Raw genomic sequence first — 6,000 nt, 5'->3', positions numbered from 1 at the left:
ACCAGTCGTCTATATACAAGGTAGAACATCATGGTGTATGCAGACTTATATCGCCCTAACCCTAATCCTAACTCTATACCCCTAACCCAAACCCTTAACCCCTAACCCTTCCCCTAACCCTATACTCCTAACACTATACCCCAACCGTAATCCTAACCCTTACCATACACCCCAAAACTAACAGTAGACCACTAACCCTATACCCGTAACCCTAACACTATACTCCTTCCCCTAACCCTTACCCTAACTCTTACTATGTTAACGGCCGGAAGAGCTTAAACGTATGTAACAGCGTGCGTTCGACACCTTTTTGAGGAATTGGGGTGTATTGAATCGTACTTCATCGGCCTATTACGCTCAAAGCAACATGATCGTAGAGAAACATGGGAACCGATAGTTCCAAGTGCGAGCAAATGGGAGCAATAGAGCAAAATTGCAAAACTGTTGGATTCTGCGTAAAATATAACAAATTGCGGATGACCCACATTACGCCACAATTAGCAGTTCCAACCCGTCTATAAACTCTGCACTCCATAGGAACTACTTCCTGGGGAATCAATGGATGTTGAACGGTTATATAACATTTAATCGCCTAATGAATACGCAGAAGAAATGGAAGTTGATGATATCATGGGAAAATATGCACACCCAGTCAGTTCTGCATGTCGGAAGACTAGAATTTGAAGGAATTTACTACAACAGATTTGCGGAAAGTCACACGATTTTTTTTTACTGCGCGTAAAGATGACCATAGCAGTTCATCTTATAGGTATAAGGGGGGCACATATAGGTATAATAATTATCTGTCCCTGACAATAGAAAGCAATCAGAGTGATCTCCCCTGGGCAGGAAACAACTAGAGTTACCTTTGATTTCTATAAATATTGTAAACATGGACGCAGACATTTGTATTTCGTACTGAGCTCAACACAACCTCATCAGGTTTTAAATTGTATTTATTTTTTAAATAATCAGAAGTACAAAAAAAATGATTGGGGTATCAATCTTTTTTAATTTTTTTGTTAATTGTATTTTTTACAAAAAGAAGCAGATGTAAAAAAAAGATAACGTTATCAATGTTTTTTTTTATTTTTTCAAATTGTATTTTTTAAAATAAGAAGATGTAAAAAAATACGGTTATCAATATTTTGTTTCATTTTTTTTTTCAAATTGTATTTTAAAAAAAAATAATCAGATGTAAAATAAGACGGGGTTATCATCTTTCTGTTCGTTTGCTCGTTTAAAGTAAGATTTTGAAAAATCATTAAAAAAAACTCCTTTCAGTTTGAAGATAATGCTTTGTAAACAATGAGTTGCGGAATTTGAGTATAACTCAATGTATTTTTGTATTCACAAAATTAAAGAATTTAAATCTCACTTACCATATATGTGCTATACACTCGTAGTTCTCAATTAATCATTTCAAATGCCGAGCCGACTGAAAATAATAATAATAATAATAATAATAATAATAATAATAATAATAATAATAATTTTACAATTAGAAAAGCTGTGATAACGGTCATATTTAACTTTTAAAATAACAATTAAATAATAAGTAAAAAAAAAAATGACTCAAGCAAAACCCCAAAGGATCGAAACCAAAACGTTTAGCTTAAGATTTAGTTTTTCCTTTGACGCTAATGCTTGAGCTTTTAAGGCATACTTGCTGCAAGGTTAAAAATGAAAACATGAAACAATAGCTACTACGTTATGCATGCATATTCGTAATGCCATCGTTCGAACTTCACCTAGCAAATTATTTAAATTTTTACACTGTTGCACTGATTTTACGCAGTTGCAACGCAAATATAAAGTTTTCCTTGGATTCGAATACTTTACAGATGAAGTTTCATATCCGTAAACCAAAATCTGAGTGAGGAGTTTCGTAGGTTTGTGTTTACTGTAAACTAAAAACAACCTATCTTGCCTTGACCAAGTACAAAATAGACTCCGTGGCTTGGTAGGGGTTGCCTTTTTCTCTACCCTGCAGCCTCTTTCCCACAGAAGAGACGTAGCGAGCCTGTCATTGTTCTATCGTTATTTCAATGGCAGGTGATCGTCTGAGCTCCAATCTCTGGTCCTCCCTCGCCAATCTTTTTCAAAAAACATCCGACTAGCTGAAACCACCGTCAATAATTTTCCCCACTCCTTATCTGTGCCAAAATCAAAACGTAGATACCATGAACAAAGCTTCTTTCTTAGAACTGCACACCTGTGGAACTCTGTTCGGCTTGCTTGTTTCCCTCCCGACTTCAACCTGGATGTCTTCTAGTCCAACACAAACAAATTCTTGATGAACCGCCCCCCCAAGTAATGACACCTTACCAATTCTCTAATACTATTGCTACACTATCCCTTTGATTACTGTACACACAATAACCCTTATCCCTGAGTGGCCATTGGGCCTTGATAAGTGGTGAACTCCATGTAAAAAAAAAGTATGAAGCATGCAGAATATCTGCATTAATGCACTTACACGTAATAGACTAAAAATGATCATCTTCTATAAACACCGCAAAAAAAACTAATAAGGAATTAATTAAAATGAATGTTTTAAAATAATATGCGAATTAGCTAAATCTTTTGCAGGCGAATGCAGTTCCACGAACCAGTTATAACACACGTGTATTTTCTCTTCAAATAAATGGAAAAAAAGGTTTTTAATATGAATATCAATACACACATACACCCCCCCACACACAAATTTACAGCAGTATATATTCTGGAGACACTTTGATAGTCGTCTTATCAGTATAACGTTTGACTACGAATAGATGTTAAACTTACTTCACATTAACATACGGCACAATCACGTTGACACACCAGATCGTCGAAGTTAAGCAACAATGATCCTTGTCAGTACGACATGGGTGATTAATTGTGAAGACTAGGCGTTGCTTAACTTCGGTGATCTGGCGAGAACCGATGTGTCAGCGTGATATTGCCGTGAACATATTAGCCAGCAAAAGAGACCTAGTTCATCTAATGATTAAAGAATTACTGATAATGGAGAAATTCAACACTAGAAATAACTAACAGAGTGAAACCGAATTACAGCTTACTTTTATTAAAACACGAACACCAACAGCATTATAGCAAGTATACTATACTTAAGAATAAATTAGAATATTTGTCATACACGATTTATATTTTATTTGCATGTATGCTGAATCATCATTAGACACACGGCCATTTATTAGGCATTCGTTCAGGACGCTTACATATACGAATACGATTAAATATGAAATAATTTATATGCAAAATCATTATCTATATATTAATAAAAGTAAGTATGTTTGTGGCGTAATTTCTCAACCTAAATATTCAATGTATTTTTTGTCGCGTGCAAGCGACTCTATAAGTCACTCCGTCGATCCGTCGGTGGATCGGTCGGTTTGTCCGTAATACTTTTGTGCTGGACCTTTTTGGTTAAGATCAAAGGTTAATTAATGTTGTATTACTGTAATGTAAAATGATCACCCACTTTACAACCAGTCAGTCTCAAAGCCATTCAGGTCATTCTGCAGATCATTCAAGTTGTTTTTGATGGATTTCACTTCATTCTTAAGGTCATTCAATTCATCCTTAAGTTCATTAAAGTCATTCTTAAGTCATTTAATTTTTATTTATTTAAGTCATTTCAGCCCATTTTGTGGTCATTTTAGTTTATCTTTAAGAATGTCATGTAAATCATACATTCACGTATTAATTCATTACACGAGAGCACGCGACAATGGCTATCAGCCTTGTTTTATCTACAGACTTGTAATTTTATATACATGTCATTCAGACATGTGAAAAAGATTTAATCTGTTCTCATCCCGGCATAGGTTCAGCTAAAGAGGTTCAATTTAAAAATTGGAACGTGGGTGTCATCGAATTTTTCCGGCTAGTCACGAATGTGCATGCGTGAATAGTCCACATTACAGATTCCGTATGTTAAAAAAAAAAGGTTTGGAAACAGTTTTTTTTATAAACGTGTCACGCTGGTTTAATGGTTACCCTATTTGACTCATATTATAAGTTTTGTTTTTGTTCTTAGCTCAAGTATTTCCTTTTTACTCATAAGAAGTGAACGGCTTAGAAAGTCTATATATATATATGTGTGTGTGTATGTGTGTATATATATATATGTATATATAGAACTACTTCATTTATTCACATAAATTTAATATACGAAAGTATAGATTTATGCGTAAACTTTAAGTATTTACTTCAAAAGTGCTCAATTCTTAGGTAGAGCTAGTTAGTAATTTATAAAATATATATGGCGATTAAGCTACACTGAATATTCTGCGTTTCATCCAACTATAGGATTCGTCAGACTTATGCGCGAATTCTGTGGTTGCTTCTTGTTTTTATATATGTTGAGGATTTCTAGTTAACCAATCAGCTTTCTGGTATCAACTGCGCCCCTTTCTATCAGCCAATGGGCACGCATTTTATCAAACAAAGGATCTGTTTTAGAACTAGGTAAGTGGTTTTAGAAAGACGTTCTCCTTTTATATATATATATATATATATATAAATATACCTATGTGTACACACATAAATGCACATATATACATATATGTATATGTATATATATGTATATATATGTGCATGTATGTGTGTACACATAGGTATATTTATATATATATATATAAAAAGAAGAACGTCTACCTAACACCACTTACCTAGTTCTAAAGTAGGTCCTTTGTTTGATAAAATGCGTGCCCATTGGCTGATAGGAAGCGGCGTGGTAGATACTAGAAAGCTGATTGGCTAACTAGAAATCCTCAACATATATAAAAACAAGAAGCAACCACAAAATTCGCGCATGACGAATCCTATAGTTGGATGAAACGCAGAATATTCAGTGTAGCTTAATCGCCATATATATTTTATAAATTACTATATATATACATATATATATATATATTTATATATATATGTGTATATATACGTGTATATATATATATATGTATATACACGTATATATATTTACATATATATGCATATATGTATATGTATATATCTATGTATATATATATATTTATATATATGCATATATGTATATGTATATATATATATGTATATATATATATATATATATATATATATATATATATATATATATATATATATATATATATATATATATATATATAAACACACCCAAATAAACACAGGACATAATTAACTAACAATATGCCCATGGCAAGCAATTAACTAATTTTACTACATTTTAAGAAATATATATTATCTTTCGCTGTATCATAACTCATCAGTTCGACTATATATATATATATATATATATATATATATATATATATATATATATATATATATATATATATATATATATATACAGTGATGATCATATTTATTGGCACGGTAAAATAAAAGTTAAATTTTGTCTAATAAATTCTAAAAAGGGGATTAAATTAAAGAAAATAACAAAGTATATTATGTATTTTTAACTGGCCTTTCCGACGCAGCAATCGGATTTTAGAAAAAATAAATAACAAAGGAACAACAAACATAATTGCAAAAAACCCTTGTTCAAAATTATTGGCACGACTTTGTTTTTCTTTTAGTATCAGTATAATATCAATCAATTTCCGGTTTACGTGCTTTCTGAACTTTTTTATAGCCATATTATGCTTGTTTAACGCTAATTCAGTGAATATTTTTTCAGATAATTTTTAGATAACGATTTATTTAAACTATTATAAGTGACTAAATTATAATTTTCAATCGCCATGGTTAAAACTAAGGAACACAGCGAAGACGTCAGGAAGCTTGTTGTAGCATGCCATACCAATGGGGAGGGCTATGATAAGATTTCAAAGAAGCTAAACCTTCCCAAATCCACTGTTAGAGCCATAATAAACAAGTTCAAATCGCAAGGCCACGTTATGAGTTTAGAGGGTAGAGGGAGAAAAAGGATTCTTTCCCCAAGAGATGAACGGAAAATTGTTCGACAATAAAACAAAACCCAAGGATCTCTGTTGG

General features: G+C 32.4%; 1 long non-coding RNA gene across 1 annotated transcript in view; it reads right to left on the bottom strand.

The window, feature by feature from the left end:
• Positions 1–235: 235 nt before the first annotated feature.
• The window catches only part of LOC145248750 (uncharacterized), a 749,979-nt gene continuing 744,214 nt past the window's right edge, over positions 236–6,000 (bottom strand). The window contains exon 6 of the long non-coding RNA XR_013863393.1: positions 236–1,438. This is a non-coding gene — a long non-coding RNA (uncharacterized LOC145248750). The remainder of the gene's footprint in view (positions 1,439–6,000) is intronic.

This window comes from Euprymna scolopes, chromosome 27, assembly GCF_053919585.1.
Source record: "Euprymna scolopes isolate OS-2025 chromosome 27, ASM5391958v1, whole genome shotgun sequence".
In the NCBI taxonomy this organism is placed as follows: Eukaryota; Metazoa; Mollusca; class Cephalopoda; order Sepiida; family Sepiolidae; genus Euprymna; species Euprymna scolopes.
The sequence above is the reverse complement of the archived record's forward strand: the minus strand, read 5'-3'. Positions and strand labels throughout refer to the sequence as shown.